The following is a 25,204-nucleotide window of genomic DNA, read 5'->3' on the forward strand; positions in this document are numbered from 1 at the left end:
AGAAATTGTCGATGACAATCGAACCATGTCACTTTACCCCCATGTTCAAGCCAGAATGCCTTGCTTTTATCCATGCAATAAGGCATGCCTTCTTTCCAGCAGTTGACCATCCGGACAACATACCATACGCAGGAAATCACTAATTGTCCAAAGCAGCGCTGCTCGAAGGTTGAAATTTTGCTTCCTTGAAACATCATAGGTCATAGCCCCAATATGCCACAACTGCTTCAACTCTTCAACTAGAGGTTGCATAAACACATCCAAGTTTCTTTGGGATTTTTGGCCCGGAACGAGCAAAGAAAGAAACATGAATGGTTTCTTCATGCACATGGATGGAGGCAAATTGTATGGTGTGAGGATAACTGGCCAGCATGAATATTGCCCTCCGAACTTACCATATGGAGAAAATCCGTCGGTGCACAGCCCGAGTCTAACATTTCGAGCCTCAGCGGCGAAATCGGGAAAGGTTCTATCAAAGTGTTTCCATGCTTCACTGTCACTTGGATGTGCTAAGGTACCTTGCATTCGAGGATTGTCGGCATGCCATGTCATTTCCTGAGAGATATTCTTAGTTGCAAACAACCTCTGCAACCTCAGTGTGATTGGAAAGTAGATTAACACTTTTGCAGGAATAAGCTTGCCCTTAGAAGTTTTCTTGTACCGATCACTACCGCATACACTACACTTATCTAAGTGAGCATCGCCCTTCCAAAACAACATACAACCTTTAGGACATGCATGTATCCTCTCATGAGGAAGCTCCAAACCCTTTAGAACTTTCTTTGTCTCGTAGAAAGTTTTTCCATGTTGTTGTTCTGGGGTATCACCTCATTCAATAAACTAAGAAACCCATCAACACACCTGTGTGGTAGGTTATACTCACACTTTAAACTTATGATTCTAGAAGCCATCTCCAGCACGGACATCTTGCTCCCTTCATACAAGGGATTCTCGGCCGCCTTGAGAAGGTCGAAAAACTTCTTTGCTTCACCATTCGGTTCTTCTTCAACTGAGTTTGAACCAGCAAGCATGGCATGATTTTCAGTATTTCCTAAAGCATCCACAACCATATCCATATATGGATTTGACTGAACGGAAGATGAGGAAGACCCCGTAGCACGTTCACCATGACATAACCAGTCAAAGTAATTCGGTTTAAAACCCTTACTATACAAATGTACTTTGACCGTGTCCACATCCAAGTAACGCAAGTTATTACACCTCATGCATGGACATTTTATCTTGTCACCGTCATTTAAATGAGGATGTTGTAAACAAAACTCAATGAACTTATCAACTCCTTTCACAAACTCAGTTCTAAGGGCACGCCCATCAAGTCTATTATACATCCAGCTACGTTCCTTCCTTTTCATAATTTAAAACTCTACCTACAACTCGAAAATATCAATTCACTATATTCACTACTTGTTAATAGAAGTACGTAAGATATGTAGTAGACAAATATTAGACAATTTATGAATAATTAAGAATTACTAACAAATCCATAAGATATACAACACTACATAATAAATACATTCACAAATATATAGTAAACATATACGAAATATACACTAAGTCTAGTATACTAAAATCAACTCAATTCGATACAACTAAATATACGTGTAATAAATTAATCACTCAATTTATCAAAAACATGTAACATTAATAACATTACTTCACTAATTATCATGAATAAATTAAACAAGTTGATGAACAACACCAATAATAAACATGTTCTTTTATCAACAACACTTAACATATTCAATTATCAACAACAACACTTAACATATCTAATTATCAACAACAACAACACTTAACATGTTCAATTATCAACAACAAATTCACTAAACAACAACAACAATACAATTAAAAACAACAACAAATTCACTAAACAACAACAATACAATTAAAAACAACAACATATTCACTAAAAAACAACAACAAGAAATTCACTAAACAACAAAACCAATACAATTAAAAACAACAACAAATTTAATAAACAACAACAACAATACAATTAAAAACAACAACAACAAATTTAATAAACAACAACAACAATCATCACACACAACAACAACAACTATCAACAACAACTATGAACAATAACTATACATCAAAAATACCAAAAACCCTAATTAACAACAAGAAATTCAAGCAAAAAATCAACAAAATTAAAGTATAAATATATACCTTAAACAACTGTAGAAGAGAGAGAAGAGGAGGCGGCGGCTGGGCGGCTCGGCGACGGCGGCGAATCAAAACTAGAAGAGAGAGAAGCAGCGGCGAGTGTCCGGCGTGAAGAGAGAGACTGAGTGTCCGGCGAAACGCCACGCGAGTGACCGGCGAGAAGTAGCGGCGAGTGTCCGGCGAAAAGGGCGGCGAGTGTCCGGCGACACGAGTTAGAGTTTCGCCGGCTAAAATGAGAGGGTGAAGGTTAGGTTTTTGTAGATTGAAAGTTGTGGTCGAAAAATTCTGGGGAGGGGTCGAAGTCTTTTTGGTATATCCGTGCAAATAGCGTCCGCCATGGGCCTTTAGCGTCCGCTTGACGGACGCTACTTTGCGTCTGCTGAAAACCCGGACGTTATTGTCCAAAAGCGGACGCTATTTGCCGTCCGAGTAGTAAACGGACGCTAAAGTCGACTCTATTTACCGTCTGATTGAGAAACGGACGCTATTTACGCGGATACCGTCTGTTTTTGTGACGGACGCTAATGTCAGTCGCTAAAGACGCGGATTCTTGTTGTGTCGGGGCTTTACAGAGTGGTATCAGAGCCAAAACCTAGCCGGAAGTGCGGAGTGATAGACTTTGCACCGCCTAGGAGTGGTCCTTTAGGAAATTAGATATTGAGGAAAACTCGAGGTTAGTAAATGACCATTTGGGTTGATATAAGATGAGATATAAGACAATGGATGAAAAATATGAGGTTTACTTCCTTGAATAAGTTATTAGGAGTTGAGGATTATTTGGGTTATTAGAATCTTAAAGAAGTGAGGATTTGAAATTATGATCTTTTTAGGTATTATTTGAAGATTAGTGCAACCTAAAGCTTTGGGGTTACTAGGGTGTAAGATGTTAAATGAAAAATTTTGCGATTTAAACTTGGCGAGAATTATCTGAAAAGATTGATGTTGAATAACCTGAGGATAAAATGATGGCTATTTGAGTAATAGGGACCAAGATGAATGATTTTTTGAGGTATGAGTAGTAATATTTGATGCTCGAGGTAATGCACGAAATAATATTTAGATATGTTACGATGAGTAGGGTTATATTATTTGTGGGATGATACAAAGGCTAAGCTATATGAAATCCTGATTGTTATAAGTTGAGATTGAATTTTACTTTATAGGAGTTCATATGACGATTTTGGAGATTCGAAAATTTTGAAGGGATTTAGAAATTCTACTCGAGGAATTAGGAAGCAAATACCATTACTTCAGTTATTAAGGATTTTAGTTTTAATGGTTGAAGCACTTCATAATGTGATGCGAACCACTTTTGGGATGTTATGAGATTGTAGTGAAAAATAAATTATGACTAAGTAATTGAAGAGTTAGACAAATCGATGTCTTGAAGGAATAGGAATTTGCTATTTGGAGGTGTAATAGCCATATGGAATATAATTAAGAAGTAAGCATTGATATCGAGACGAAAATTAATATTCATAAGTACTTGACTTTTCTATTTCATCAAAATTTGGGACAAAGAATTTCTAAGTTTGAAATGTTGTTAGATAAATGGTTTCTTCGTATATGTTATTGAGATGATCTAGGAATGAATTCAAGTGATCGAATTACCAATAAAAGAGGATAATGGAAAAATGTGGAGGAAATTGAAACTATGATGAGAAGTAAACCATTATTTGGATCGGTGAAGTCTTGAATAATTAAGATCTTGAGTATTGATGTTAGCTAGGTAAGGAAGTTGGTGAGGAGTACGTTATGTCATTGTCAGATTAGTAAGTGCTTAACGTTGAGGCTATAATAATGATATTGATTTGGTATGATAATGTGATGATTGAAAATTTGGGAACGCACAAATATTAGGTTTAGGGATCTTTAGTGAATACCTTATTAGATGATACTGTTATTATACAGACATGAACCAAAATGTGATGTTTACGGATGCCTTATTAAGTTTATATTGTGGAATTTATAAGAGAATGTATATCATATACCAAGCAGGATGAGAATCGTCAAATGATAATGAGTAAGAAAAGAATGGGTTGATATATTAAGGGGCATGATTAACATTCGAGTTTAAGCTTTCTAAGTAAAACTGGCGGGCGTAGTATGAAATTTTGTCATGGATATTTAAATTCACAAGGATTCAACACATATTATGGAAAGTAAAGTTGTACCGAGAAAGTTTGAAGTTAGATTCAGGAACACTATGATCTTCATATCGTAGTGTAAAGGTTTGAAATAGGTTTAATGGGTTGGCTAAAAATTAGGTATAGAAGAACCAATCCGTTTGAGCGTTTGCGCTTTTGCGTGTGCAATATGAATCTGTTTATGTAAAGATGTGGTGCATGTGATTATCTGTGTTAGTTACCTCTTAATGCGTACGTAGTATCATGCATTTTTTTATGATATGTAATTACTCAAAGTATGTGTTGAACCCTAGTTTTGATGATGACAAAAGAACAAAGATGCAAACTAAGTAGTGAACTAATAAGTTATTTAAGTGTATGATTTTTAAGGTATCAGTGAAAGGAACTAGGAGAATACTAAGTCAAGGAAGAAGTCAAGAGAGGATTTCAAAGACTAAGTAAAGATGTTTCTAGAAGTTGATACTGGAGCAGCATTGGATCAAGAAGAATAAAAGCAAGGCGTTTTATTTTCTAGTTCCATTGTAAAAGGAACAAGTAATGTTGGTAAGGAACATTGGTAGTCTTATTTGAGAATGAGAGTTTGTTCCTTTCTAAGGAACAAAAAAAATGGCACTAATCAAATCTGTTAAAGGAACTTGACAATTTAAGAGGAACTAGACTTAGGCGTAAAGCAGAATAAACGGTTCAATTATGAAGTTGAGTAAGTCATGCCTAAATATTAGGTAACCGTTTTTCTCTAAGTAAAAATTAGTTTCAGTAGAAAATCTTTTAAGGAAAAGATTTTGTTTTTCGAAAAAGATAAGAAAATTATTATTCGGTTTTTTAAAGATTTTATTTAAAGATAATATTTTCTTAAAAGATTTAATTTCAGTTTTAAATTAAATCTGTTTTAAAGCTGAACTGATTTTCGGATAAAAGCTCAAGCAACTCCTATAATCTAGGAGCAGTAACAACAACATGTCCACGTTCAAAAAGAGATCATGGGATCATGGGGTGTGTTAAGGAACGTGTTCCTTAAGGGAAGGAACAACATGGGATAATGGTTTTAAACATGAACACACTTTTATTTCCTACGTTCTACATTATTGTTACTATACATATTGAAGCTTAAATAAGCTCCAAGTTGTGTCTGACTAAGTAATTTAGTGAGTTTAACTAATTAAGTGTCAGTGCCTTCATTCTCTCATAATAGCTATTTGTTCTTTGCTTACTTACTCTAATTCCACTAAGCTTATCACTACTACATTTTGAAGCAAATGCAACAGTCTCTTGCAACGCCATATGCTAATTCAATGGTATTTTGCAACGGATAGCACTAATGCAATGGTATTTTGCAACGGATAGTACTAATGCAACGCTTATTGCAACCCTTATATTGAACCGTTGCATTAGGGTGTAAAATGCAACATCTTCTTAATTTATTGCAGCAGCTAGTCAATAACTTTCCTTCCCCATTCTCCCCAAAATTTCTAAAATCCCCTAATACTTTTTGTCTTCCCTCATTGACACAACCACACCCATAGTCGCACAGTTACACGAGCAGCACTCGATTTCACACCGGAATTTATTGTCGGCGCCAGAATTCGTTGTGGGCGCCAGAATTCATTGCTCCTTGAGTTCCGAAACAACTGTGTGTATATATATACAATCGAAATATCGAGTCTACTCTAAGAAGAAATTGCTTTGGTATGTTGCGTTTCTTCACTCTTTTTCTTATTATAATATAAGCAAGATCACGGTAGGTTTTCAGTTTCGAATTATGGGTTTTCATGAATTTCGAATTTTAGGGTTAATCTAAGTCCTTTAGGAATTGAACTTGTACATACCTTGAATTGTCTCAATTCTCATGATCTGCTCTTGAAATCGGCAATATATTGTATTGAGGTGAAGATGCTTCATAACTAGAGAAGAAAGGTATGCTAATCCTAATTCAATTGCTTCAACTTGGCTTTTTTCAACTCCAACTCCAAATCTTCAGAAAATAATGAAGTTTTAATGTGAAAAAGACATTTCTGAGGTTCTCTTAGCAAATTTCAATCATCACTTAAGAACCATAAGCCCGCAATGCTCAACTAATCTATTTCACTCTCCTCTTTGCTGGTTTGGAGTAGATTTTTTATTTATTTGTAGTTGTTGTTTTGTTTAATTGGGTTATAATTGCTTTGTAGAATTAACCCTCTAGTGCTAGTTATTAGATATTGTTGAATTTCGTTCCACTCTTCTTGTGTGTGTGTGTTGTGTCTTTTGTTCTTTCTATATTTTGTATAAATTCTCATTGCTTATTAGTGATGTTTTTTGAGATATTGCTAAATTACCACTCTATAGCACTTCGTTTCACTAAATAAGGAATTCAACACATGGCAAATTTACTGAGACAAAAACTTCCCAGTAGAGATTCAAATATGTTAAAGTCACTTAGAAGTAAAGTTAATTCTCTTTTTTATTCAAAGTCTGAATGATGCTTATGTAACTGTCAGTTGATTTTTTTTTTGGTTGAGCTACAAATTTAAGGAGTTTTTTTTTCCTGAAGATGAGTAGTTGATTTGGTGGATCGTAATGAATACTTTTGTAATAAAGTTTGGTTGATCAGAAGGCTTTGGAGAACTGAAATTTTTATAGCTCAAAGCTAAAGACATATCAGTCAAGTACGGAGTGTGGACTACCTTGTTTCCATTCTTAGCTAACAAATTCATTTGGATATATTCAGGTGGATATTTGGTGTACTATATCCAACTAGCATTTACTTCGATATATCTTAGAAAATGTAGGCCAAAGATGTCACCTGATTATTAATACTACAAACTTCTTGACATCCATTAATTTGGATTATAGTGTAATCTTGAGTGAAAAAAAATGCTTTGTTTAGGATAAGCTAAAGACGTACAGTAGATCCCTAACCCATATACTATTTTTCTTGTTTCTTATGCTCGGGAACTTGGCCACCCAAATATGCTACTATGTTAGTTACACTCCATCCAAAATATTTATGAGCTTAATTTTAAGCAAACTAAGAAATATCAAGCTAATGAGAAACTAGTCAATGAACATAAACAAGTCAAGTTGGTGCCAAACTTATATACATTTTTCCATATATTATTAAACTTAATAACATCTATTGTCGTCTTCGAGGAAAGTTACCTTACACTGGTGAAAGCATAACTCTCAAAGCTAAGTGTACTACTGGAGATGTGCTTATGTTGCCTTTAGTCTATAGTAACAGTAGAGGCTATAACATGTTCTTCAAAGCTAATCTTGGGTCCCGTTTTGTCAAGTATGACATTAATAACCACTCATCAGCTAGCATCCACCTTGTGCAGGATAAAAAAGTATCATACAAATGGAGACTCTGAATAGCAATTACCTGCTCATAATGATCTTATTGCCTAGTTTAATCTTTAGTTATGCTATCTAGCTTTGCATACATATAATGTTATGCTATCAGCGTTCTTTAGCTTCGCATACATATAATGTTATGCTATATGCGCTCTTTAGCTATTGAGGTCGTAGTTGGAGAAGAAGCCTTAACACCTTGATCCTCTTTAAACTTATGTAATTTATTTCGTTCATCTTTAGGCAATACTTATGTCCATCTTAGGCATGGAATGTAGCTTCTCATAGTTGTCTCTCTCTCTCTCTCTCCCACCTCACAAACCCAAACCCATCCGGCTATTTCATCACTTCCAACATCAGAACCTGATTTCTCTCTCTCCATCTATCTAGAATCTAGCATGTAATGGTTACCGAAAAAGGTACAATTCTTCAGAACTCCTAATGCTTCCTAGTTTCTGAATGCAAGGCTTTTCATGTATGAGTTTGGAATTAACTTTTATCTTCTCACGTCAATCGTCTAAAAGGAGAACTTCACTCCACTTTTATTTAGACAATTTACAGGTAATTTTTACTACAGTTACTGCAGCAATATGGATAAATTTGAACAAGTCATTTCCATTAATATGTTGAGCCATATTGTTAGTCCCTTCACTAGGTCCATGTCCAGAGACGAGAAATCCATTATTTTTCATTTTTCTGATGTAATACAATTTTTTTTCTCTGAATCATAACAAGTGTTGCCTCGCTAATTCCTTCTTGAACTATCATCCCAAAAATGCATATTAGTATGTGGAAGTGGTATATATTTGGTACAAATATGAGATGCAATAGCTATTTCTATTGACTTTGATAAACTTCTACTCTCTAGAGATGTTAAGTTGGACAAGTTGCTTTACATGACATTCTTTGTTTCTTGCGTTAGTCCTGTGTCTTTAGTGACCACTAGTGAAATGTATAGGGTATTGCAAAAGGTTGTTCAAGTATGTTATTGGATTAATCATTTAAAAATATTTGTTTCACATTGATGCAGACACTTGACGAATTTGAGTTCCACATTCTAGCCTCAAACCCAGTTAGCTACAGGAGCCAACCAGAAGAAATAACCAGCAACAACAAGTTTTTAGGTGACATGATGTGAAAATCATCTACTATGATGTGAAAATTTAATGTACTTTGTTAGTTAATAGACTTGTAATAATGTATTTCGTAAATTTATTCATAGGCGCACGAATATTGTATGCATAATTTTCTTTTAATTTTTGTATAAAACTTCAAAATAAATTTATAAATATATAATTTTATGTATATCAATCTATTACTACTAGACTACTATGGCATTGGTGTTTCATTAACTATGGAGGCATTGCAATAGGTGCCAAAATGAGGCATGATATTAGTAGTAAAGGGCTAGAGGCATTGCAATAGCTATATGATGGTGCTGCAATTTATATGGAGGCAGTAGATGCCAAAATGGGACGCAATATGAGAAATAGATGCGTTGCAATAGCTATTGGATGGAGTTGCAATAGGTATATAGGCGTTGCAATAGGCTCTATAGCTGATGTATCGGGTATTTACACCTATCGCAACGGTTGTGTGGTAGCCATTGCAATAGGCCTGAAAACCGTTGCATTAGGTCTAATGCAACGGCAGCAACAACAACGGTTGTTCGACCGTCGTAATAGCTCTATTGCAACTGTTTTGGACTCTATTGCAACGGTTTTCAAGGGTTTCAATAGCTCATTTATGTAGTAGCGTTATTTCGATCAATTGTATTTTGATTTTTGGGGTAAGGGGACTTTGAGTGAAGTTCTGTAAGAGAGAACCTTTGAGTAAAGCTAGTAAGAGTGAGAAAACTTCGAGTGAAGTTGAGAGGAACTACTGTTAAGCGAACAGTGGCTCAGGAACTTGAGTTTAGGAACTCAAGATGTGGCTCGAGAATAGAATTAGGTTGTAACAAAGTTGTTTGGCCTAATTAGTGAAAGAGTTGAGTTTAAAATCCCTAGTGGTCGAGGTTGTTTCTTCTTGTTGGACCCAAGAAGTTTTTCCTCGTAAAAATCCTTTGTGTTCCTTTAGCTTGTTTATTTGTTTAAGTTTAAATTTCCGCAAAAAGTTACGTTTATTTCTACACATACAATCAACCCCCCCTCTTGTAGTATTCCTAGGGAAATAACAATTGGTATCAGAGCCAGAACTCACGACAGATAGGAAACCCTAGTGAGAAAAAGATCCAAGGAACAATGAATACCACCGAGAAACTTCAGGAAGGTTACTATACGCAAAGGCCTCCCATGTTCAATGGGAAGTACTACAACTATTGGAAGAACCGCATGGAGATATTCATCAAAGTTGAAAACTATCAGGTATGGAGAGTCATTGAAGTTGGTGATTTCGAAGTCACAACTACAAATGACTAAAATGAGGTTACTCCGAAACCCCTCTCTGATTATGACAAATATGATTTTGAAAAGATGGAAGTAAATGCCATGGCTATTAAACTATTGTATTGTGGACTTGGACCCCATGAACATAATAGGATCATAGGATGCAAATCCGCAAAGCAAATATGGGATTTACTAGAAGTAACCCATGAAGGAACTAATGAAGTCAAAAGATCCAAAATTGATTTACTTATGAATCAATATGAACTGTTCTCTCCATGAAAACTAAGGAAAGCATTCGAGATATGTTTACTCGTTTTACTAACATTATTAATGAGTTAGCTTCTCTTGGAAAGTTTATTTCATCTGAGGAACAGATTCGAAAGGTTCTTAGGAGTCTCCCTAAGGACAGATGGATGGCTAAAGTCACTGCTCTTCAAGAAACAAAAGACTTCACTAAGTTCAACTTAGAACAGCTGGCAGGTCACTTATGACTCATGAGCTTCAATTTAGAAATTTCACACTTGAAGGAATTTGTCCTTGTTCTAATTTCCTTCGACATAAGATCAACTCCTTTGAAAGGTTACAGATTTGAGATTGAAAATTTGAATAAAGAAAAAATTGTTTAAAGGAACAGATCTTGAATCTTAAAAAGGAACTGGTTGTCGCAAGGAACAGAGGCAAAACATGGTTGTTCCTAAGTGGATTGAGAAACCAAGACAAAAGAAAAGGTCTTGGTTTTGAAAATACAAGAAAAGGAACAAGACAAGAAATATGTTGATCTACCTAGTGAAAATTCTGTATGTATTGTGGAAGGTAGGTCATTACATAAATCAATGTCAACTAAAATCTGAATGATTGGCAAAAATGTGAAATAAGTAAAAAAATGGGTTGTCAAAATCAAATCCTAGTCAAGAACAGGAACCCACGAAAGATGGGGTTCACAACTAACAATAGTTGATTTTTGCAGGTTGGAGTGAGGGGGAACAACACTGGTATCTGATAGTGGTTGTTCCAAGCACATGAAGGAGACAAAACTAAGTTTCTCTCACTCACAACCTATGAAGGTGGAGTGTAACATTTTGTAAAATAAGAAAGGTAACATAGTTGCATGGGAAGGTTGGTAAGTCACCACTACACTCCATTGAAAATGTATTTTTGTTGAAGGTCTAAAACATAATCTATTAAGCATTTCTCAATTTGTGACAAGGAAATACTGTAAAATTTGATAAAGAAAAATGCTTAATCATCAACATTAAAACTAAGAAGGTTATCTTGGAAGGAACAAGGAAAGGGAACACATACATTGTGGATCTAGACCTTGTTCCTCAAATCAATTTAACTTGTCTTAGTGTTATTGAAGATGATTCACTTCTTTGGCACAAGCGTCTAGGACATGCTAGCTTTTCATTACTTGAGAAACTTAGATCAAAAGACTTGTTTTAGGATTACCATCCATAAAATTTCATATTGATCAAGTTTGTGATGCATGTGCACGAGGTAAGCAAGTAAGATCCTCTTTCAAATCTAAAACGATTGTAAGTACCACTAAACCATTAGAATTAATTCATATGGACTTATGTGGACCATGAGAATTCAAAGCAGAAGTGGAAAGAGGTATGTACTTTGTATTGTAGATGACTACTCTAGGTATACTTGGGTTATTTTTCTCATAGTAAAGATGAAACGTATGATGAGTTCCTTGTCTTTGCTAAAAGAGTTCAAAACTTAAGTGGTCATAAAATAATGCACATTAGATCAGATCATGGCAAGAATTCGAAAATTATAAATTTGATGACTTAAGCAGAGATAATGGCCTAGATCATAATTTTTCTGCCCCTAGAACACCACAACAAAATGGTGTTGTAGAAAGGAAAAATAGAACTTTGGAGGAAATGTCTAGTTACATGTTAATTGCTAGTGAACTTCCAAGGAACTTTTGGGCTGAAGCTGTTAATACTGCTTGTCACATAATTAATCGTGCCATGATGAGACCTATCATTAATAAAACTCCTTATGAACTTTACTTGGAAAGAAACCAAATATCACTATTTTAGAACATTTGGTGCAAATGTTTGTGCATAATAATGGAAAAGATAATCTTGGAAAATTTGATGCAAGGAGTGATGAAGCAATATTTTTAGGATACTCTCACATAGTAAAGCTTATAGAGTATATAACAAAGAACTATGTGTGTTGAAGAAAGTATTCATAATCTTTGATGAATCTGACAAATAAATCCAAGCTACAGGTTGATGACTATGAGAATGGGTTGGTACAACCAAGTGAGAAAAGCAGATTCACAAGAAGAAGAAAGTGAAAGAGGAAAGGAACGAGGAATTGAAAATATACATCAATGATGTTCCTGTTCCTCAAGGAGGAGAAGATGTTCCTGTTCCTCAAATGAAGGAACGAGTCCACCGAGGCTAACAGAGGAACAACTGACAGAGTTCCTCATCCACTCAAGGAACTCATGAGGAACAACATGTTCCTATAAGAGAGTTTCAACCAAAACCTTGGAGAACAACAAAAGTCACATCCTGAACTCATAATCAGCGACATATCCAAAGGTACGCAAACTAGATCTCAGTTAAGGAACTTTTGTGCATTTCATGCGTTCCTATCAATGATGGAACCAAGAAATCATGAAGAAGCCTTAACTGACTCTGATTGAATTACTGCAATGCAAGCTGAATTAAATGAGTTTGAAAGAAACAAGGTATGGCATCTAGTTCCCTCATCTAAACAACAAAAATAATTGGCTTAAATGGGTGTTTAGAAACAAACTAGATGAATATGGAACCATTGTAAGAACAAAGCTAGACTTGTAGTAAAAGGTTATAATCAACAAGAAGGAATAGATTATGAAGAAACCTTTGCTCCTGTAGCTAGATTAGAAGCCATTAGAATTCTTAATTGCATTTGCTGCTTACATGGGATTTAAATTATATCAAATGGATGTTAAGTGTGCATTTTTAAATGGCTATCTAAAGAAGATGTATATGTTGAACAACCCCCGGCTTTGAAAAAATAATCTCCCAAACAATGTCTACAAGCTTGATAAAGCTCTTTATGGGTTAAAACAAGCACCTAGATCATGGTATGAGAGATTATCAAGTTCCTTTTAGAAAACAATTTTAAAAGAGGAAAGGTTGATAAAACCTTGTTCCTAAAATCTAAAGGAACTGAATTTTCTTGTTCAAATATATGTTGATGACATCATATTCGGAGCTACTAATGAAACATTGTGCAAAGAATTCTCAATCTCATGAGAATGAATTTGAAATGAGTATGATGGGTGAGTTAAATTTCTTTCTTGGACTACAAATCAAACAAACTGAAAAGGAATAATTGTTCACCAACAAAAATACATAAAGGAACTATTAAAGAAATATGGCCTCGAAAATTCAAAGATAAATCACACTCCTATGGGAACTTCAACTAGATTAGATGAAGACTCCATAGGAACAAGTGTTGATCAAACAAAATTAGAGGAATGATTGGTTCACTTTTGTATCTAACTGCTAGTCGTCCAGACATAGCTTTCAGTGTTGGTTTGTGTGCTAGATTTCAAGCAAATCCAAAGGAGTCTCATCTCACTGCTGTGAAGAGAATTCTTAGATATCTTAAAGGAACAGATGATCTTGGACTCTACTATCCAAGAAGTGATACATTCGAACTAAAAGGATATGCAGATGCAGATTATGCTGGAGATCTTGTAAATAGGAAAAGCACCTCAGGTATGGACAATTCCTTGGTCATAGTTTAGTTTCTTGGAGTACCAAGAAACAAAAACAGTTGCTTTATCCACTGCTGAAGCAGAATATGTAGCAGCTGCGCATGTTGCTCTCAAATGCTTTGGATAAAACAACAACTTAGTGACTATGGAATAAACTCTTTGATATGTGTTCCTATTTATTGTGAAATACAAGTGCTATAGTATTTTAAAGATCCAGTGCATCATTCTAGAGTAAACATATACATATCAGACATCACTTTTTAAGAGAAAATGTTGAAAAAGGTTTGATTAAACTTGAGTTTTGTCAAACTGAATCAGATTGCTGATATCTAACTAAGCCTTTCAAAGAGATAGATATGAAAAATTAAGGCTTGAGTTAGGTTAATAAAATTAAGTGATTGTTCCTATTCATTCCCCCATGTTTGAATCAATTTGAGTGACTTTGTGTGCTAAAATAATTGTGTTTAATTGCCTAAGACCATTGCAAATTGAATGTTAAAAATAAACTGAATTCAAAGAATAAACAACTCACAAATGTCACATAATACTCCCCTTACTGTTCCTAAGGTAAAGAAACATGCATGATATGAAGAAATTGATATGTAGCATTAGTTGTTCCTATAGCACAAGTTCCTTAGTTTTTCTTTTCTTCTAAAAATTAAAAATCATAAAAATTCGAAAAATTCGAAAAATCCCAAAAATATAGGAATCAGATTACATGCATCCCCTTCCTTCTTTAATTCATCTTTCTAAAAACCGTATTCCTTAGACTCTTCATCTTTGCCATTAACGAAACTCCTCACACCTCTTCACAAACCATAAAACCCCAATCCAACTTCACATTATGGCAAAAACCTCGCGAAATTCACCTTTTCCAATCTCAAAAACTCCCAACTCCTCTAAAATGGAAAACAATCCTTCTCCTACCAAAACCCTTGAAACCGAACAAAACCAAGAAACACAAATTGATGAGCAAAAATTAGAATCTCCAAGAAGGAGTATTAGAAGAAGGAAACTAATCGGGGAGGACGATGAAGAGGAATCCCCAGAACAAACTCAGGGGGAAGAAGAAATCACTCCTGTTCCTTCCAAAGGAACTGCTACTTCTTCCTCAAAGAAACGGGTTGAAAGAAGTGAATCACGGTATGTGTTAGGTTTTTGTGTAGATCTAGAATGGGCAAATAATGTAAAATTTAATGAATTAACAGACATTCTAAAGGAGTAGAGTATGGAAAACCTCTTTGAGTATGCTTTTAACAATGCTCTTGTTCCTTTAGCAATGGATGAATTTTGTGCGAATTTTTCTAACACCGATGGTGTTTGCACAACTGAAGTTAGGGGGAAGAAAATCAAATTTAATTAAGAAACTTTGGGCAAGATTTGGGAAGTTCCTTGCAAAGGAACAAATTTGTATTTTAACGGGAAAGGAACTATTTCTTTCCCTAATTTTCCTCAGGACAAAATTGTTGAACTATTTGGAGGAACTGCTGGTCAGAACAAATTAAACCATAACCTACTCTCTCTCCTCTCCATAAAGTACTGTTCAATTTAGTATGGAGAGCACTCATTCCTCGCACTGAAAAGAGGAATGAAGTGGGTCTCTTAGACATGTGCTATATATTCTGTTTAGATCACCACATACAAATCAACTTTCCCTCCTTGTTTATACAACATCTCACTCACTGTATAGAAAACAATTATGTTGTTGGATATGACGCCTTGATTACATCCCTTCTTCATCATTTTAAGGTAAAACTCACTGGTTGCCCCACTCTAGGCATTAAGTAGGGTAATATCTTGGATGAGAAAACCCTTAGTGGATTGGGTCTTTCTGTCCAAGAGGGAGTACTCACTCAAGGGAGAACAACTCCCAGTTCCTCTAGCAAGAGGAAGCTGCCTAGGGCAGTTGAAGAGGAACTGGAAGATGTGATTCTGGAGGAACAAATTCCTACACCAAAGGAACCTAAACCTAAGAGGCGCAAACACGTTGCCAATAAGCCTACCCCTCCAGCTCCAAAGAGAGTAAGGCAGAGTACAAGATTGAAAAATACCCTTTCTGCCTTTGTTCCTTCCAACAAGGACTCACCATTAGTCCTTTCTGATGTGGAGGAACAGGAAAAACACTCTCTCAAGGAACCCACTCCACCATTTTCACTAAAAATCTCTGTTCCTCTCACCAAACTATCCACCATCTCTCCCTCATCCTTCTCTGTTCCTTTCAGTTTTGAACAGATTAAGGATGAGTTGACTGGACCTAACCCCTTTTCTACCACCTCTACAGAACTTCCACCACCACCACCTTTTCTTCCTCCCATTTACACTACCTCACCATATGTTTCTACTCCAGAAACTGATGGGACTACAAATAAGCCTACCCCAGTTCCTCCACCAAAACCTCCTACTGCCTCTGGTTCCAAAGGTGAGGAACAAGTTCCTTCGGATGATTGTGGCTGGGTTAACGAAGTTTTTCTTCCTGCACAACACATGATAAAATTTTATAATCACCTTCACTGGACCTTGGATGACAAAACTGACAAAATGCTGGGTTTGATGAAAGTTCTAAGTGATACGGTGGTTGAACAACAGAAGAAAATGGAGACAATGGCCCTCGCCCTTGAAAGTTTGCAGAAGAAGGTTGGTGATATCCATGGTGAAGTGAGGAAGAAACTGGAGCGTAGAAGAAGAAGTAGTTGAGGAACACAATTCCCCTCCCCTTTCTTAGTTCTTAGTTCTTGTTTCCCTTTTGAGGAACAAGACTGTCATTTTTCTTAGTTTCTTTTCTTTTTCTTTCTTTGTTTTTTTAAGGAACAAGTGCTATGAATCAATGACTTTTGCTATTTTCTCTTTGTTTATGATTATTTGTGCATAATTTCTTCCTCGGAATGGCTAGTATTCTGTGATTGCTGTTTGAGCATGCCTACCCTTTGCAATTCTAACTTAACCATTATTCGTGCTTGCTTATGGTCTTAAGGTTTTACAACCAATCTATAATATCACGAAGAGCCTACTCCTTTTGAAGATGACAAAGGGGAAAATGATTTAAGGAACAAACTGTAAATAAGTTAACTTAAGGTAAATGAAAAATGAAAAATAAAAAAAAATCGGTTAAGGTAAATGAAAAATCAAAAATAGGTTAAGGTAAATGAAAAATCCAAAATCATTTTTCATTTTCTGCTTTATTGTTTTATCTTTTTCATTTACTTATATCATTTGTTATTTCCTTAGTTTGTACCTTTGTTGTCATCATCAAAAAGGGGGAAATTGTTGAACCCTAGTTTTGATGATGACAAAAGAACAAAGATGTAAACTAAGTAGTGAACTAATGAGTTATTTAAGTCTATGATTTTTAAGGTATCAGTGAAAAGAACTAGGAGAATACTAAGTCAAGGAAGAAGTCAAGAGAGGATTTCAAAGACTAAGTAAAGATGTTTCTAGAAGTTGATACTGGAGCAGCATTGGATCAAGAAGAATAAAAGCAAGGCGTTTTATTTTCTAGTTCCATTGTAAAAGGAACAAGTAATGTTGGTAAGGAACATTGGTAGTCTTATTTGAGAATGAGAGTTTGTTCCTTTCTAAGGAACAAACTAAATGGCATTAATCAAATCTGTTAAAGGAACTTGACAATTTAAGAGGAACTAGACTTGGGCGTAAAGCAGAATAAACGGTTCAATTATGAAGTTGAGTAAGTCATGCCTAAATATTAGTAACCGTTTTTCTCTAAGTAAAAATCAGTTTCAGTAGAAAATCTTTTAAGGAAAAGATTTTGTTTTTCGAAAAAGATAAGAAAATTAGTATTCGGTTTTTAAAGATTTTATTTAAAGATAATATTTTCTTAAAAGATTTAATTTCAGTTTTAAATTAAATCTGTTTTAAAGTTGAACTGATTTTCAGATAAAAGCTCAAGCAACTCCTATAATCTAGGAGCAGTAACAACAACATGTCCACGTTCAAAAAGAGATCATGGGATCATGGGGTGTGTTAAGGAACGTGTTCGTTAAGGGAAGGAACAAATGGGATAATGGTTTTAAACATGAACACACTTTTATTCCCACGTTCTACATTATTGTTACTATAAATATTGAAGCTTAAATAAGTTCCAAGTTGTGTCTGACTAAGTAATTAAGTGAGTTTAACTAATTAAGTGTCAGTGCCTTCATTCTCTCATAATAGCCATTTGTTCTTTGCTTACTTACTCTAATTCCACTAAGCTTATTTCGATCAATTGTATTTTGATTTTTGGGGTAAGGGGACTTTGAGTGAAGTTCTGTAAGGGAGAAACTTTGAGTAAAGCTAGTAAGAGTGAGAAAACTTCGAGTGAAGTTGAGAGGAACTACTGTTAAGGGAACAGTGGCTCAGGAACTTGAGTTTAGGAACTCAAGGTGTGGCTCGAGAATAGAATTAGGTTGTAACAAAGTTGTTTGGCCTAATTAGTGAAAGAGTTGAGTTTAAAATCCCTAGTGGTCGAGGTTGTTTCTTCTTATTGGGCCCAATAAGTTTTTCCTCGTAAAAATCCCTTGTGTTCCTCTATCTTGTTAATTTTTTAAGTTTAAATTTCCGCAAAAAGTTACGTTTATTTCTACACATACAATTCAAACCCCCCTCTTGTAGTGTTCCTAGGGAAATAACAGTATGTATCTCGATAATTTGAGAAACCAAAAGAATTTCAAACGAGGTCTCATCAGATGAGTTAGTTTGAATTCATTGATAACAAGTTTGCCCTTTTTGTTTTCTTTGCTCCTCGATTTCGCGAGTCGAGCTGAAGTAGAGACACAAAAGATGATGGCGGAATGGAGGCTGAATATCTAAGGAAGCCATGAAAGTTTGAGTCCTTGGTTTTGTTCAACCGCATTTAGGTTGTTGTTTCATTGACTAACTTATTACAAGTTTCGAGGACAAAACTTTTTCTAAGGGGGTGAGGATGTAATACCCCAAACCTTAAACTCATTTTATTAATTACTAATTATGTTTATTAGCATAATTACGTCCTAAAATTTTTCGAAATTATTCTGCAGAAGGTTATTTTCTAAAATAAGTATATTTATATTACTTTAGTTATACAAAAATGATTTTTGTTATGATAAATGATTTTATTTACAATATAGTTTATGACTTCAATATTTTAGATAAAAGTCAAAGTTAAAACTCTTGAAAATAGCAAAGTTTGACATTTTGACATTCAAAGAAAATAAGAAAGAAATAGGAATGAAGGAAACTGTTGTTCAGCTTTCCCCAAACCCACGGTCAACACCCACCACCTACCTTCTTGTCCCCTACATTAATCTTCCTTAATTGAACCACCACTCGTCATCCTTCCACCTCCTTTCTTGTCTGATAAAATTCAACTATAAGAATTCATGCACTAAGCCTCGGAAATCACAAGTTCAACAACACAAAAAAAACCAGAAAATTTATTCTTCTCTCACTCTTCTTTCTTCACGGCACCAACCCACCAACACCGGTGCACCACCTGCTTGGTGCGTCGCACAACCGGAGCGCCGCCCAGATGCGCTGCACCACTGCAGCTCCTCCGCGACGCGACCCCCTCCCCTGTTGTTCTGCTGAGCTGCTGCTCCACCAGCGACGTCGTCGCAGCTCTCTCTCTCTCCTCTTCCCCTTCACTCGCTCCTCTTCGCGCGCTGCTGTTGCTTTCTGCCGGAGTTTCGAAGGTCGACGCCGAAGCTAGGCGGTTTCTGCCGCCAATTTCCCGTGCTTTCGCTCGTCGGAGTTCGCCGGAGCTCCTTTCCGGTATTGTTCGTCCCTGCTCCAAGAGAGCAGAGGCACTACACCCTCTCTCATTTTATCCTTCCCTCTAAAAATCAGGTTTTAAATGTTATAAGGCAAGCCTAATTACTACCTTTTACTAATTGATCTAAGTTGGCCCTGAAATCTGGTTACATTAGTCAAACCAACTTAATCTAAGTGTTGCATGTATGATTTTTGGGCTTAATTCTGATTTTTGTAATGTTAATTGAGCCACCTAGTTAATTGTTGGGCTATTAGTGCTGAACTAAAGCTGATTTAGTATTTTATTAAGTTATGTTAGTTTAATTATTAAGTTAAGTATAATGGTGGGCTTATAATCTGATTTACTTAGTTAAGTAATTTAAGTTAATCTTGTTGCTTTAATATTTTGAGCTTTAGTGGACTGATTTAGTTAGTTTCATTAAACCACTTAACTTATTTACTAAAACTATGTCTGGGCTATAATTCCTAATGACTAAGTCGCTTGAGTTAACGAAAACTAATTAAATATAATTCATTAATTTTGTTGTTTATAATTGCGTTTAAATTATGAGTATTTCACTAATCCTTAAGTTCACTTATAATAATTAGTTACTTGACTTGTTAGTTTTAAATGACTAAACAATATTAAAATAATGTTAATGGATCTATTATAACTTTAAACTTAATTAATTTATTAATGGACGACTAATTAGTTATTAACTATGAACTAGAATAATGTTATGTTTTCGAAAGGTTACATAATATGTAGTAATATAACTTTAATGTTTCGATAATTCTAAAAGTGTAACTGAACGAGTTATTTCACCTAGTTAGGGGTTAAAGAATCACCTTAATTAAAAAAGTTATTAACGATTAAGAAATAATGACCTTTAAGGAGACCTTTACGACGTTATAATAACCGTTATGACCTTAATAAGCGCTAATTAATAATTAGGTTTAAAAGCTAAATAATGAAACGTTCTTTAATAAAACTATTCTTGAATAGATTAAAGAAGATAAAGGAAATTACAAGCCTCCCCCGGCTATCATGGTTGGTAAGCAGGAATTCAGGTAACGTCTACTGCTAACACCCTCATTCCCCTTCAAAGTATGTTTTATGATCATGATTAATATTATGTTTTATATATCTATTGCGGGAAGTGAAATGTTTTATGATGGTTATGATGATACGATGCTATGAACTGATGATAATAATGATGTTATGACATAATTGTTCATGATGATGATATGCTTAAAAGAAATGAAACATGATAAATTCAAGTGAAAGACGGTTCTTGGCAAGTATTCTGTTATCCCGGGTCGTGCACGTACCATCCGGCCAGTTAACCACATTCCGTTTAGTGAGGGCTATTCCCTCGGGTGGCACTGCGCATTCTGGGCAAATAATGCCACCTTCCGTTTAGTGAGGGCTTTTGTCCTCGGGTGGCTGCCTTCCGTTTATGATGTTACTATGTTTTGGGGAGACGTCCCTTCCGTTGTACTAGCCAAGCTACCAAAGTAAAAGATATATGATGATGAACATGATAAAGAAGATAATGTAACATGATATGATATGTTTGTGAAATGTTTTACTTATTCTCTCCTCCCTGTTTATAAATAAAATAATGTGAAATGAATTTACGATGTTAGAGTAGTATGTTACTGAGCCTCAGCTCACGACGTTTTGTTTTATGTTTTAGGTATGGAAGAACAGCTGTGGATCACTGATAGACTGCGTTATGGAGATTATGTATGATTCTATGAGGTTTTAGGATATTTTGTATGATGGATAAACAAGTATTATTTTACGATGAGTAATTGTATAGTGAATTTTCAATTTTAGGCTATTATTTTATTTGTGGGCCATAACCCACAGGCTTAAGTCATGCTTCCGCCGTCGATTAAGGTTGTGTAATTTGTCGGGGCGTTACAACAGTGTATTGGTGCCATGGTAAGGAAATCGAGTGGAAATAATTAAGGGAGTAAGAATGGCAGGGGTAAGGAGAACATTAGAGGTCCTACTTCTGATTCTCAAGCTTTGAGAACCAGATCAATGGATGACATCTTAGGCATTGAGGTTCTAGATTTTGGCTTGGGAATAGTTCAATCTATGACACCTCAATCATCTTTAAATGAGATAAGAGTGCAGTCTGAAATCAAACACACCTTCAATGAGTGGCTTCCGTCCATTCATAGGAGTTCAGATCAGGTGAGAACTCAATCTTTTCGAGGAAATGCTGCTGAGAGAGGTAAGGTTCCTGCTCATATTTTTCAGCAAGTGGATCATGTTGTAAATATGGATAAGGAGAGGGATAATGATGATGTGGATGAGATAGGAAAAGAGGACATTAATTTCCCCATTCACATGGAACCTGTTACTATTGAACTTGAGGATATATAGGAAGAAATTGATTTCTGGAATTCATCTCTAATCTCTATTATATAAGGGAAGGGGGAGCAATGGTGTCCTCTTTTGAAATGCGTATTTTACCCCCTTCCCTTTATAAATTACAAAAGGATTGTCAAAATCAAAATTGACACTCAAACAAAACTACCGAAAATTAATTTACAACACTCACTCACAAATCACTTAAAGAAAAAACTTTACAAATCACTCATACAATTGAGAAAATCGTGTTATAAAAAATCACGCAAATCACTCAAATAATCAGGAAACTTTATTAAAACTCAAAATGAACATACAAACTAAAACTAATAACCTAAAACGTCAATACATACAAAAACATTTACAAAAATTTACTTACAAATCACTATTCTCAAGAACCATTCACAATCAATGTGGGCCATGATAAAAAATAAAGGTGTATTTGTAGTGAAATCAGAATTTAGAAGTTAGACAAGGAAAAAAATTATTTACTTTTTTTATAGTGTTTCCTATATATAATAATAATTTTACATATATTTGGACCTATATTTTTCTATTATATAATAGCGATTAATTATCAAGGTAAAAAGGTTTATGTAAAATAGCATTCAAGAATTAAAGTACATCATATCTCTATTATATAAGAGAAGGGGGGGAGCTATATATGGTGTCCCCAAATGAAGAGACTATGTTACCCCTTCCCATTCTACATTACAAATTCACTTACAAATCAAATGGGGCTTTAAACAAAAATACCAAAAGTATAATTATAATAATCACTCACAAACTACTACGTATGAAAAAATTGACTTGAAATCAAAGTGTCCACTTTCTTTACCATTTATGAAGTACTGTACTTAATTCAAAAATCAACAAAAAAAATATAATATTAGAAACCATAAATAAATTCAATAAATTTTCTATTTTGTTCACAGAATTTAACTTTGAGAAGTAAAAAAAAAAGAAAACAAAAAGAATGGTGAGAGACTTAATTGACAGAAACTAAACCAATCAAATTTTGACTCTTATGCCGAAAAAAATTTAGTTTCTGTTTCGAAAAAAAATTCAAGCACGCATCGCGTGCAAAAAGTTCTAGTTTGCTATATCCTAGGAGCGAACCCTCCCAGTCATGTCATGGAAGGTTATGTGAGGAGATTATGGAGGAATTACAAGGTGGATAAGGTAGCAATGGTCAAGAGAGGGATGTTTTTGGTGAGATTCTAGACACTGGATGCTAGAGATCAAGTATTAGCAGGCCATTTCTTCTTTGACAAGAAACCTCTGCTAATGAAACCATGGACCTCTGAAATTGATTTTGAAAAGGAAGATATCAAATCAGTTCCAATATGGGTTCAATTAAAGTTGATCTTGAAGTATTGGGGTGAGAAATCATTGCATAAGATTGCGTCTCAGATTGGAGATCCAATTAAGAGGGATGATGCTACTAGAAATAGAGATAAACTGCAGTATGCACGAATCTTAATTGAGGTAAAGATGGACCAACAACTACCTGAATCTGTGCAATTCTGGAATGAAAAAGGGGAATTAACAAAACTACCTGTAGTATTTGAGTGGAAGCCTATGCAATGTGTTCATTGTAAGGGTTTTGGACACTTATTGGAGGTGTGCAGATTGAGGAAGCCTAAGCAGGTATGGAGGCCTAAAATCAAAGAGGCAACTCTAGTTGAAGCTAGGGTTGTAGCAATAACGACTGGAGCAGAGAAGGAAGTGCAGAAGGATATAGACCCAGAAGGATTTCAAAGAGCATTAAGACCTATAAGAGTTAGGAAATCCTTAGATCCTCACACTACAAACACAAAACACATTCCAAGCACTACTAGCAGATGCTGATGATAATGAAGCTCAGGTGACAGAAATACAAGAGGGAGGGGAAGAGCCTCCTACTCTGAATGGATAGAGTCCTGTGCTGGAATGTAAGAGGTCTCAACAGCACCAGGAAGTAGTTGGAAGTGATAAATTATATCCACAAGACTGCAACAAGTGTTGTTGGCCTCTTAGAGACCAAGGTAAAAGCTCATAACCTTTATAAACTGTATCAACAGGTGTTTAATGGTTGGTGTTTCATTTCTAATTCCAGCTGGAATGATAGAGGCAGAATTTTAATAGCATGAAACCTAACAGTTTTCATTTGACTATATGTAAATGCTCTGAACAATTCATTCATTGTTATATTAAGCCTGTCAATGGAAGTATGGTGTTCTTTATTACATTCATATATGGATTTAATGAGAGAAATAGAAGAGTGGAGTTATGGGAAGACTTGAAGGCTGTTAATACAATTGAACCATGGTTGATATGTGGAGATTTCAATTTGTATAATCAACACTGAAGAGAGGATAGGAGCTCCTGTAAGGGAAGCTGAAATGGCTGATATGAGATAGTGCATGCTGGTTTGTGGTATCCAAGATATCAAAAGCTCAGGTAACTTTTTCACATGGAATAACAAACAGGAGGGTGTTAACAGAGTCTTTTCTAAGCTTGATAGAATGCTTGCAAATCAAGCTTGGATAGATGGTTTTTCATCAGCTGAAGTCTCCTTTCAGAATGAAGGAGAGTTTGATCACACACCAGCATTAATTGTTGTGTATCCAGTTGATACAACACGTAAAAAGCCATTTAAGTATTTCACCATGTGGAGAAATTCTCCTAAGTTCATGGATATCATTACGAGGGTATGGAGTAGAGCAACTCAGGGTATAAAGATGTATCAAGTAATTAAGAAACTAAGGAGCACTAAGGCATAGTTGAAAATATTGAATAAAGAAGGTTTTTCTGATATTCAAGCAGCTGACATCCTAGCTTACAACAATATGATGAGTGCTCAGCAACAGTTGCATATGAATCCAAGAGACCTACAAAGTGATGGGGAGGAGTTGAGAGCTACATGGAGATAAAAAGAGACACATCAGGCTTATATGGAATTCTTGTCCCAGAAAGCCAAAGCAAATTGGATCAAGGATGGTGATGAGAACACCTCCTTATTTCATCAGAGCATAAGAGCAAGAAGAATGCAGAATCAGATTCATAGTATATATGATGCTGAAGGAACATGGTGTGATGAACCAAATGCAGTCTCCCAAGCATTCCTAAAATACTATGGGTCTCCTTGGTGGTAATATTACAGGAAGGAAGCAAGTTCTACACGAAATTGTTCCAGGAGGGGCCTCTTGTTATGGCTGAATTTTTTGACAGGATGACGTCGACGCGATGACGCAATGACTCGATGACGTGATACCATCTGACATGATGACAAAGTAAATGCAACCCGAAGACACAGCGAAGGATGCAA

The sequence above is a fragment of the Beta vulgaris genome, chromosome 1 (genome assembly GCF_026745355.1).
Source record: "Beta vulgaris subsp. vulgaris cultivar EL10 chromosome 1, EL10.2, whole genome shotgun sequence".
Classification (NCBI taxonomy): Eukaryota; Viridiplantae; Streptophyta; class Magnoliopsida; order Caryophyllales; family Amaranthaceae; genus Beta; species Beta vulgaris.